At 41.5% G+C, this 11,454-nt stretch overlaps 1 non-coding gene across 1 annotated transcript; it reads left to right on the top strand.

The window, feature by feature from the left end:
- The first annotated feature begins 4,140 nt into the window (after positions 1 to 4,140).
- On the top strand, positions 4,141 to 4,242 carry LOC145096574 (U6 spliceosomal RNA). The gene has a single exon (XR_013703949.1). It is a non-coding gene; the product is annotated as a U6 spliceosomal RNA (small nuclear RNA).
- Positions 4,243 to 11,454: the final 7,212 nt, after the last annotated feature.

The raw sequence follows: 11,454 nt of genomic DNA, 5'->3' as shown, positions 1-11,454 counted from the left end.
ATCGATCTCTTAATATAGATCGCTAACCTAATGATCCTCCGAAGATTCACATCTCATCCACTGTTGCAACAGTGGACAGAGGGATGGTTAGTCCCGTCACTGACTACTAAATAAGTGACAGCCTTAAACATCCGTAGACATTCATCGACCACTGGTGCTAATCAGTGGGATTCGGAATGGTAAGTCCCGCCTAGTTATCCCATTGAACTGGGATAGGAAAGATAATTTACACAGTAAATACTAATAAATCATCCTTGTAGTTCTAAGTACAAGTATCCAGGTAAGTAAATACAGGATAATGCACCTAAGTAACAGTGTTCCTGTATGGTATTTATGTAAGTGTGTTCATGTAACAGGTAAGTATATGTAAACATATTCATGTATCATGTAATCCTAAGTAAGTGTACTCATGTATCAGGTAAGGTACTGGTATAGACTCATGAATGAACTGACTCTCGTGTGATTCTTTGTAATAGGAATAAATGTTTGTTTCTTCTAATTATCCCTATGATAATTAACTGGAAAGTAATTGGTTGTTCAAGTAGATTTATGCACCCTCGATACACCAGGGTGTGGGAAACTGACGAAGGATGGAAACTATAACATCAATACATATATAAGAGCATATGCGTATAAGTGTAGTTTCGTTCAAGAAGGTAAAAATAATGGTTTTGCAAGATATCTAGGAGTTTTGAACAATAATTAAGAATGACTTGATGTCATTTTAATAAACATTTCAAAACTAATACTTTTGTTATCAAGGTATTTTAAGATAGAAAACCATTTCATGTAACACCTTTTGAAATATGTGAAATCTACTGAGTGAAAACACAGTTATAAAATACATAAGATTGATTTAATAACATATTGTTTTCTACTTGTATTCCCCCCCCCCCCCATTAAAGCATTTAAAATCATTTAAAACATTGATTAAGGGGTATGAACTCACCTATAGTTGGTGGTTCGGATGAACTGGACGGTGTAGGATTGCTAGGTGTCAAGTGAGGACTTGTACACACACTACGATCCTAATGAACATATAATCACACATATATGCACTCAATTAGTCTCAAATTACTAATTGATAAAGTTAAGACATCCTAGACATAATAAACACTTTATATAAGTGTTTTAAGTCCTAAGGATTGCATCTAAGCTATTGTGGGACAAGGCACTTGTCTTTAGGGTTCCAAAGGGCCCCATATATGAGTTTACTCCTCATATACCAATACACATGGAGTTTAAGGTTGTAAACTCTTGAGTTTACGGCCGTAAACTCCCAAACATGGGTGTATTGTGTGTTTTGAAGTTCCAAATGATTCCTAGAATTATTCCAACTTGGTGGTTCAATTCTTGAAAGAGTTTAAGGCCTAGAAACACTCCCTAGAGGAGTTTACGGCCCCAAGGCCATTTCCTTTGGAGTTTACGGCCGTAAACTCCCTTGGAATGGTGTTTTTGTTGTGTTCAAGTCTCTTGCATATGAAGGATAGGTTCTAAACATTTGTTTAAAGCTAATGAGGACCCTAGGCACACTTTGGTGCCCTTGTTTGGTGTTTACGGCCCAGGAGCATTACCAGGGCTGTAAACTCACTTCAAGAGGTGATTTTGATGTGTTTTTGTCCTTCAATTAAGCGGGAACAATTCCTAGTAAATGTCCAATGCTTTAGGTGCCTTAAAAGCACTATTTGGAGCTTGAATTTGGAGTTTACGGCCTAAGAAACGCTTGGGCCGTGAACTCCCAAACTTGGGTGGATTTTGCTTGATTTCATGTCCCTAACACACTTATAAATGAGTCTAAGGTAGTAGCATAACAGAAGGGTCGGTCTCCGTATTGTTTCGGGAGTTTACCGCCCAAGAACACCTTGGGGAGTAAACTCCTAAATCTAGTGATTTAGCCTTTTAAATCATGTTATAACTACATATAAAGCTTTCTAACACTACTAGAAAGAGGTACTCACGATTTGGGATAAAAACCCGAAGATCTGTGAGAGAGAAAATGGCTTTTCTCTAGTTGGAAATGCGAATAATGAATGAATTTGGTTCAGAATTCTATTTATAGTCCTGAGATATTTTTGGCAGAAAATATTTTTATTCCCGAAATGATCTCTAATATAACAGAGTGTTGGAATAACAGTGTTGCACAAAACCCTAGTGCACCCACTCTCCTGATTTTCCTGAAGTGTAAACCCTGAATTACTCAAACTTACACTAAAAAGTCTGAAAATTAACTGTGACTGCTATAACTTCTATTGAAGTGATATAGTTTGTACAGAATGGAAATTTCGGGTTGTCACATCATCCCCCCGTTAGAAGGAATTTCATCCTGAAATTAGAATTTAGGCAATTAGGAAGTTACAAATAACTAAGCGAAAAGGTGAGGGTATTTCAGTTTCATCTGATCCTCACGTTCCCAAGTGAATTCCGGTCCAGCTTTGCATTCCAGCGCACCTTCCTGGAAGGTGGGATGTACGTTACTAAGTTCTTGTGGTAGATTGAGCATTCCAGCGCACCTTCCCAAGTGAATTTCGGTCTGTGGATGGTAGGTTGTACTCATGTCCAGCCTAGTTCCTAGGGAACTTTGTAATAACTGTCAGAACCTCGAAGTGAATCTACTATCTCTGTCCGAGATGATAGATAAAGGAACACCGTGTAGCCTTACAATCTCCCTAATGTAAGTTCTGGTAAGTTTCTCCATCTTGTCTGTTTCTTTGATCGGTAAGAAGTGTGCAGACTTGGTCAGTCTATCGACGATGACCCATATGGAATCAAGTCCACCCGTCGTCTTGGGCAACTTGTTATGAAGTCCATAGTGATCTGCTCCCATTTCCATTCTGGAATCTTCGGTTGCTGCAGGAGACCGGAGGGTTTCTGGTATTCGACCTTGACCTTTGCGCAAGTAAGGCATTTACTCATGAAGGTAGCAATATCTGCTTTCATGTTAGGCCACCAGTATAACTTTTTAAGATCCAAATACATCTTATCTGAACCCGGGTGGACGGAATAACGAGTGTTGTGAGCTTCCGTCATGACCAAGTGTCTGAAGCCACCGTGTTTTGGTGTCCAGATCTGATCCATGACGTATAAGGCTCCGCCACCCTTGACTTCTAAGTTCTTATCCATCCCTCTAAGGGACTCACCAGCCACGTTTTCAGGTTTCAAAGCGTCGAGCTGAGCCTCCTTTATTTGCGTGGACAAGTGTGAATGGATAGTTAGAGTCAAAAATTTGACTCTACGACCAATATATTCTTTCCGACTTAGGGCGTCGGCTACTACATTGGCTTTACCCGGATGATAACGAATTTCGCACTCGTAATCACTGAGTAGCTCGACCCACCGTCGTTGTCTCATGTTGAGCTCCTTCTGGTCGAAAATGTGTTGCAGAATCTTATGGTCTGTAAAGATCGTGCTTTTTGTACCGTACAGTTAATGTCGCCAGATCTTCAGAGCAAACACAACTGCTCCTAGTTCAAGATCGTGGGTTGTGTAGTTAACCTCATATGTCTTCAACTGTCTCGAGGCATAGGCTATGACTTTACCTCGCTGCATCAGAACACATCCGAGCCCTTGGTTTGATGCGTGGCAATAGACCGCGAAGTCTTCTATCCTTTCGGGGAGGGACAGTATTGGTGCGGTGCACAAGGCTCGTTTGAGCGTTTGGAACGCTCTTTCTTGTTTCTCTTCCCAGTCAAAGGCCACGATGTAACATCCCCCTCTGGCACGTATCACAATATTGTCCGCTTTGGGCCACTCGGCACGAGGACTTCCCAGGGGGTCACCCATCCTGGTACTACTCCCTCCTGAGCACGCTTAACTGCAGAGTTCTTATGGGATCTGCTGCCCTCACGGCTTTAAAACGCGTTGTGATAGGGAAGGTATCCACACCCATTATAAGAAATGCTTAGTTCTCCTTCCCAGCCGGTGTGGGATCAGATCTAACCCACTTTCACCCCCCATTATAGGGTTCGACGTCCCCGTCGAACACATCGACCCGTGCCCTAGCTCTGATACCATTTATGATACAAACCAGATTCAGTTGCTCCGAAACATAACCCGTTTCCTGATCCGCATCTCTGCGTTATAGAGCCCAGGGACTTTCCTGAACCCGAATCCAAATGCATGGATCCATGGCCCAATCACATCGTCTGTTGGGGGACATCCGATAAAATTGGAACGATACAAAGAAGATTAGCATGGCCCCCCCTGCGCAAGGATGACACGCACAAATCGAGATCTTAGACTTTCCACGAGGTGAGTCTTCTCACTATACTATACCCGGAAGGGTTTGACTGTGTGACCGGAAGGTCGGATATGGTATGAGATATATGTGTTGTGTGTGATAAGTTAATCGTTATATGTTCCATGTATGATATGCTTGATATGGACCGGAAGGCATTATGTTATGGGCCGGAAGACGTTGTAATGTGGACCGTAAGGTTGGCGTGGGTAGGACCGGAAGGTTTACCTAGTCGGGACGAAAGTCCCCTGAGACACATGGACCAGAAGGTCATGGCCTGGAAAGGCGTATGTGAGTAGGTTGTATTTTGGGGAACTCACTAAGCATTTATGCTTACATTGTTGTGATATGTGTTTCAGGTACCAGCGAGGACCGTGGGAAGGCGCCGACGTGATCTGTACACACTGATGGAGGATTTATGATCTTGGGATTTATATGATTTGTATTATGACATGATACATTGGATCTTTATGACATATTTTGGATGGAAATATATTTTTAAGAAATGAAAAATTTGTTTTAAAAATCTTTGTTGTTACAAGTTCAAGTGGGTTAGATCTGATCCCACATCGGCTGGGAAGGAGAACTAAGCATTCCTTAAAAGGGGTGTGGATACCTTCCCTATCACAACGCGTTTTAAAGCCGTGAGGGCAGCAGATCCCATAAGAACTCTGCAGTTAAGCGTGCTCGGGCAGGAGTAGTACCAGGATGGGTGACCCCCTGGGAAGTCCTCGTGTCGAGTGGCCCAAAGCGGACAATATTGTGATACGTGCTAGAGGGGGATGTTACAAATGGTATCAGAGCTAGGGCACGGGTCGATGTGTTCGACAGGGACGTCAAACCCTATAATGGGGGGGGGGGTGAAAGTGGGTTAGATCTGATCCCACATCGGCTGGGAAGGAGAACTAAGCATTCCTTAAAAGGGGTGTGGATACCTTCCCTATCACAACGCGTTTTAAAGCCGTGAGGGCAGCAAATCCCATAAGAACTCTGCAATTAAGCGTGCTCGGGCGGGAGTAGTACCAGGATGGGTGACCCCCTGGGAAGTCCTCGTGCCGAGTGGCCCAAAGAGGACAATATTGTGATACGTGCCAGAGGAGGATGTTACACACGCCCTTCTGGGTAAGTGTTGTAAGAGGTTTTGCTATGCGGGAGAAGTTCTGAATGAACCGGCGATAGTAGCCAGCTAGACCTAGAAATTGACGATGGCCTTAATTTTGGAAGGGTCCACGTGTATACCTTCTTCGCTAACAATATGGCCCAAAAATTCGACTCGCCAAATCCAAAATTCGCACTTGGAGAACTTCGCGTAGAGCTTCTCCGATCGCAATGTTTCTAAGATTTTACGGAGATGTTGGCTATGTTCCTCCTTACTTCGAGACTAGATGAGTATGTCATCAATGAAGACGATGGCGAACTAATCCAAGTAAGGACGACACACCCTATTCATCTGATCCATGAATACGGCGGGCGCGTTAGTTAATCCGAACGGCATCACTACAAACTCGTAGTGCCCATAACGAGTTCGGAAGGCTGTCTTGGGAACATCCTCCTCTAACACTTGTAGTTGGTGATATCCGGATCGCAGATCTATCTTCGAGAAGTAGTTGGCTCCTTGAAGTTGATCAAATAAATCGTCAATGCGGGGCAAGGGATAATGATTTTTAATGGTAAGTTTGTTGAGTTCTCTATAGTCGATGCACATGCGAAACGATCCATCTTTCTTCTTGACGAACAAGACCGGTGCTCCCCATGGTGAGAAGCTTGGTCGAATGAATCCCTTCTTGAGAAGTTCGTTAAGTTGACTGGAAAGTTCCTGCATTTCAGCCGGTGCCAGACGATAAGGAGATTTGGCTACAGGGGTAGCCCCTGGCACTAAGTCGATTCTGAACTCAACTTGGCGTTGTGGTGGTAAACCGCGAAGTTCTTCTGGGAATATGTCGGGAAAGTTGTGTACTTCTGGGATTTTCTGGATGACTTTCATTTCTTGACTGGTATCGACGACGTGTGCGAGGAATGCATGGTACTCCTTTCGCAAACACTTCTGGGCTTGACTGCACGAAATGATGCGAAGGCTCGTACTAGGTTTGTCGCCGTAGATAACTAAGGTTTCGTCGTTAGGAAGTTTAAGATGAACTGCTTTTTCGAAGCACATAATGTCGGCACGAAGAAGACTCAACCAATCCATACCGATGATAACGTCGAAACATTTAATTGGGACTGGCATGAGATCTATCTTGAAAGTATGGCCATCTAAAGTTAAGGTACAACCTACGTATATGCAGTTAGTACTCTCCGTTTTCCCGTTAGCCATTTCTACCGTGAATGCATTATCTAAAACACAGGGTTTTTGTTTAAGTAGGTGTGCAAATTTGTGACTTACAAAACTTTTCTCGGCTCCACTATCGAAAAGTATGCAAGCATATGAGTTATCGAGGAGAAACATACCAGTAACTATCGTAGGATCAGCTACCGCTTCCTCGTGGCCTAGGGCCATAACTCTTCCTACCCCTCCAGCCATTCCTGCTTTAGGGCAGTTCCTCTTGTAGTGGCCCACTTCGCCACAACCGTAGCAAGTTTGGCCCATACCGGCGTTAGGAACCTGGGTGGCTTGAGCTGTTGGAGCCTGGCAGAAACGGGCTGTGTGCCCCTTCTTGTTGCAGTTGGTGCATTGCATCTCCGTGCAAGGCCCGCGGTGGTGGAAGCTGCATTTGTTGCACTTCGGGAGGGATACAACATAAGTTTTTGTTGGTAAGGGGTTCGCAGGGACAATGGGAGTAACAGTGGCAGCATTGATCGCCATAAGTTGTTGTTTCTTGGAGGATCCTTGCGAAGCCCCCCTTTTCCTCTTATTCCACCCCTTCCTGTTGTGGTCGGGGTTGGACTTTTGCGGTACTGGTATAGGGATTGATGGATTTTGAGGTTTCCTGTGGTCTATGAGAGATTGTGCTAGCTCTTTGGCACTATCGAAAGTAATAGGCCTGGAAGCTATCACACTTGACTAGATCTGGGGCGACAGTCCCTAGATATATCTCTCTATCTTTTTGCTCTGGAGAGCAACCATGTCAGGGCATAAGTTTGCTAGATCATAGAACCTATTTGTGTAGGTCGTGATGTCGGATCCAACCATTTGTAGACCCCAGAATTCCTGCTCGAGTTTTTGTACTTCGCCTCGAGGACAGTACTCTTTCATCAGCATGTCCTTTAACTTTTCCCAGCTGATGGAATACGCCACCACCAAAGTCAAATAGTTAACATGGTTGTTCCACCATGTTAGTGCTCTGTCAGAGAAGGTACAAGCTGCAAACTTGACCTTGTTGCCTTCCTGGCAAGCACAGATTTCAAAGACGGATTCCATCTTTTCAATCCATTGTCTCAACACCATAACACCCCCAGTTCCATTGAAGCTGTGGGGTTTGGTGTTCATGAAGTCCTTGTAGGTGCATCCCCGAGTGTGTCCATGGCTTTCGCCGTGGTTCGAGGGAGGTGCACCTGTTCCTGATCCACTAGGGGCAGGAGCGTTGATTGCTGACACAAGGGTCGGTCTCGGCTTTGTTTCGGGAGTTTACCGCCCAAGAACACCTTGGGGAGTAAACTCCTAAATCTAGTGATTTAGCCTTCTAAATCATGTTATAACTACATATAAATCTTTGTAACACTACTAGAAAGAGGTACTCACGATTTGGGATAAAAACCCGAAGATCCGTGAGAGAGAAAATGGCTTTTCTCTAGTTGGAAATGCGAATAATGAATGAATTTGGTTCAGAATTCTATTTATAGTCCTGAGATATTTTTGGCAGAAAATATTTTTATTCCCGAAATGATCTCTAATATAATAGAGTGTTGGAATAACAGTGTTGCACAAAACCCTAGTGCACCCACTCTCCTGATATTTCCTGAAGTGTAAACCCTGAATTACTCAAACTTACACTAAAAAGTCTAAAAATTAACTGTGACTGCTATAACTTCTATTGAAGTGATATAGTTTGTATAGAATGGAAATTTCGAGTTGTCACACGTATTATGTATTTTTGAACTACGTGTTCATTCGATAAGGTATCGTATGTATAGTCCCTTTTAGGAATGTGATTTTTAATACGAGTATTGATTAAAGTATGAAATATACATATGTATGTGAAGTATTTGTTATTGTACGAAATATGTGTTAGATATATTTGATGATATAAAACGTGCGAATCAGATATGGTTCAACATGTGTTAAGATGTGTATATATGATATTATTGCTTAAAACCTTGTATTAAGTATACACTAGTTGGCGTTGCCTAAATGGAGATAGTATAAAAAATTGATTATAGGCATTGTAGGCTTGCCTAGTGATGGGTTAAGACTTAAATAGGGATGTTTAGTTCCATTAAGATTGGACTTTGGGTAGTCTCTTATTAAGAGTATGTGTGGGGTGAGATTGATGATCGGTGGAGTACGTCCTACATACTGAAGTACATTTTATGTACGAAGTCCTTTTCAAAGCTCTGTGTCTTGGGTGTTGCTTGTGTCAGGGTACTATTATATTCTTGGGTACGAGTCTTTCGCATACCAGAGTACTATAATGTGCCAGAAGTACTATCATTTCCAAAGTCTTTTTTGTCAATTTTGTGTATCGGCTACGGGAGCGTACGGGAGTACTCTAGTAGTATTTCCCCATACTTTTATTTATAGAGATCTTTGGAGTCGGCGTTTCTTTTATGAGGTGATCGTCCGAGCTTCATATGTCAGCATTTTCTTTCACGAAGTAATTAAGGGAACTTCGTAGACTGCCTAATAAAGTGTGTCGGTAATAGACCACTACTAGGTATGTCTGGTGTTATATTGCTAGATAGGGTGCGTCTGGGGGTGAAATACCTCATGTATTCAGGCCAATGCTAGGCAAAGTTTGATGCTAGATAGGGAGAGTCTGGGGGTATAATACCTCACGATATTCGGACCACGCCTAGGAATTGTTATCTAGATAACTACCGCTGACTTAAAATGTCTTGTGGTTCGTTCTTTTATGACCGAAGGTTTGTGGTGAAACTTATTCCATTCCCCTCATTTGATGTCTTTATTGATCCTCGTTTGCTGCCAGGGAATTTTCGAAGCAGCTTCGTCAGTTTGTGGTTCATATCGATTCCTTAGGCTAGATCTCGTAAGATCATTGTATAGGGTCAGTATGTGGGGATCGTCGGGAGGGGATATATTGTTTTAGAAATATGATTTATATGTGTTTATAATATTAGTGGTTTTGTAGGATCGAGATATACTTTATTACCACATTGTTTGAACTAAGAGCTTTCGTACTCTGTGTTCCTTAGGTGATTGGGTTCACCAGGGATATTCGAACTAAGTGTTCATTAGATATTTGAACTTAGTATTCATTAGGGATAATTGAACTAAGTGCTCATTAACTGTTTTTGAACTAGGTGTTCATTGGGTAATATTGGAACTAAGTGTCCGTTAGGTGTTCATTAATTATTGTGTATTGTGTGTTCATCATAGGTAATCTAAGAACCTTGGCAGCACTAGACTTTGTGCCAGTTTCTTAGGGCAATCCTTAGGAATGAATGGGAGAAGGGTAATCGGTTCTTAGGATAAATCTTTAAGAAATAAATGGAGATAATTGAGGTGGGTAATTGGACTGATTGTTTGATAATTGAATATAATAATTATATTATTGTGGGTTGAAAACCCTATATGCTCACCAGGCTCCCAAGCCTGACCCTCTCAGTTTTCTTTGTATTACAGGTTATGGTACGAGAGTATAAGTTGGCTGACATAATGAGAGATTTTAGATTATAGGCCAGTAGTTATGAATAACTGTTGTAAGGTCTATTTTTGTTCTTTTTATGCTTTTGGTCTGTATTGAACATGACATCCCGAGATTTTGTTATAAAATGAAAATACATTTCTTTAAATAAATGCTTTGATAAATTCTTATCATATTTTGTTTTGGGAACGAATTCCGCAACTGTTTTCTTTGAAAGATTACTCTGATTTTAAAAACAAGCATAAACAAATCGGTCTTTTCTGGCCGTGAAAATGGGGATGTTACAGTTGGTATCACAACATTAGTTTAAGCGAACTACGAATTTGTAGGAAATTTGTAGACTTAAACTTAGAATGCTAAGTATTGATCGTGAGGAGTGTGTCTAAAAAATGTTAGGTAGTACACCTAAATGGACACAAGCACTAGTTTATTTTAGGAATGATGCCTAAAATGCTTTTATGTGCTAATTTTTTTGTGTGATAGCTAAATTGATGCTATTATTTGTTTGGATCTATGGTCTGTTGCTGACCGTATCTGGAAACCTTATGTGTGTAGGATTCTAAGCTTATGACTACGATATTAGAACTAGCATGTAAACGTTTCGGGGTAATAAGGAGATTTATACGTTTATCATAAATAAAGCTTCTTATCTTAAATTCTCGACTGGTACACCGAACGTCTGCTTGGGTGCATGAAAGGTCATGGTGAAGACTCGTAGAGAATTGAGTAAATGGAGGAAATGAAAAGGCTTATGATAGCGAATGACACCTATCGGAAGATATCGTAAGAATGGTATCTTGCCTTTATATGATATCTAATAATAGTACGTCAGGGGAGTACGGTACGTTTGAAGTACACCTTCGATTGGTAGGATGATGGAACAATTGGTGTAATTCTTGAAGTTGTCCCATAATCTGGAATTTCCATCACCAATCGAGTTGAAGCAAGATTTATGAGTGAAGATGCGCATGGAAGAAGTCCTAGTAGAGTCTAGGAAAATTTGTATGATTAATTAGACACATTCATATGTGTTAAATTGTGATTTTAGGACTTGGGGACTACGAGACAATACGTGGGACGAGTATGAGTAGGTGTGAATAGTAGTAGAGATCTATACTACTGGAAGCACAAGACTCACGCTTGGATTAGGGAAAGTCACAAGGTTACCAAGAAGCTAGTGGTTGATTCCGTTTTTATTCAAGTGTGTCATTACCATTGTTTTGGTAATGACTAACAAGATGATTGATATTCTGACCCTAGTGGTCATATCAAATTGAGTCTGACTACGATGAGTTTGTTACGTGGTTCCGAGAACCGAGTTCGATGTAGCATTTGACTTAAGTCAGAAGATTGAAATGTTATATGCTAAAATGTGATCATATCACATTAGAATATGAAGGAAGGTATATTCCATTTTGGAATTTGACTCTAAGAGACTTGATTCAAAGCATTGCATCA

The sequence above is a fragment of the Lactuca serriola genome, chromosome 3 (assembly GCF_051521515.1).
Source record: "Lactuca serriola cultivar US96UC23 chromosome 3, Lser_US96UC23_V15, whole genome shotgun sequence".
In the NCBI taxonomy this organism is placed as follows: domain Eukaryota; kingdom Viridiplantae; phylum Streptophyta; class Magnoliopsida; order Asterales; family Asteraceae; genus Lactuca; species Lactuca serriola.
Note: the sequence above shows the minus strand (reverse complement) of the source record. Positions and strands in the feature narration are given on the sequence as shown.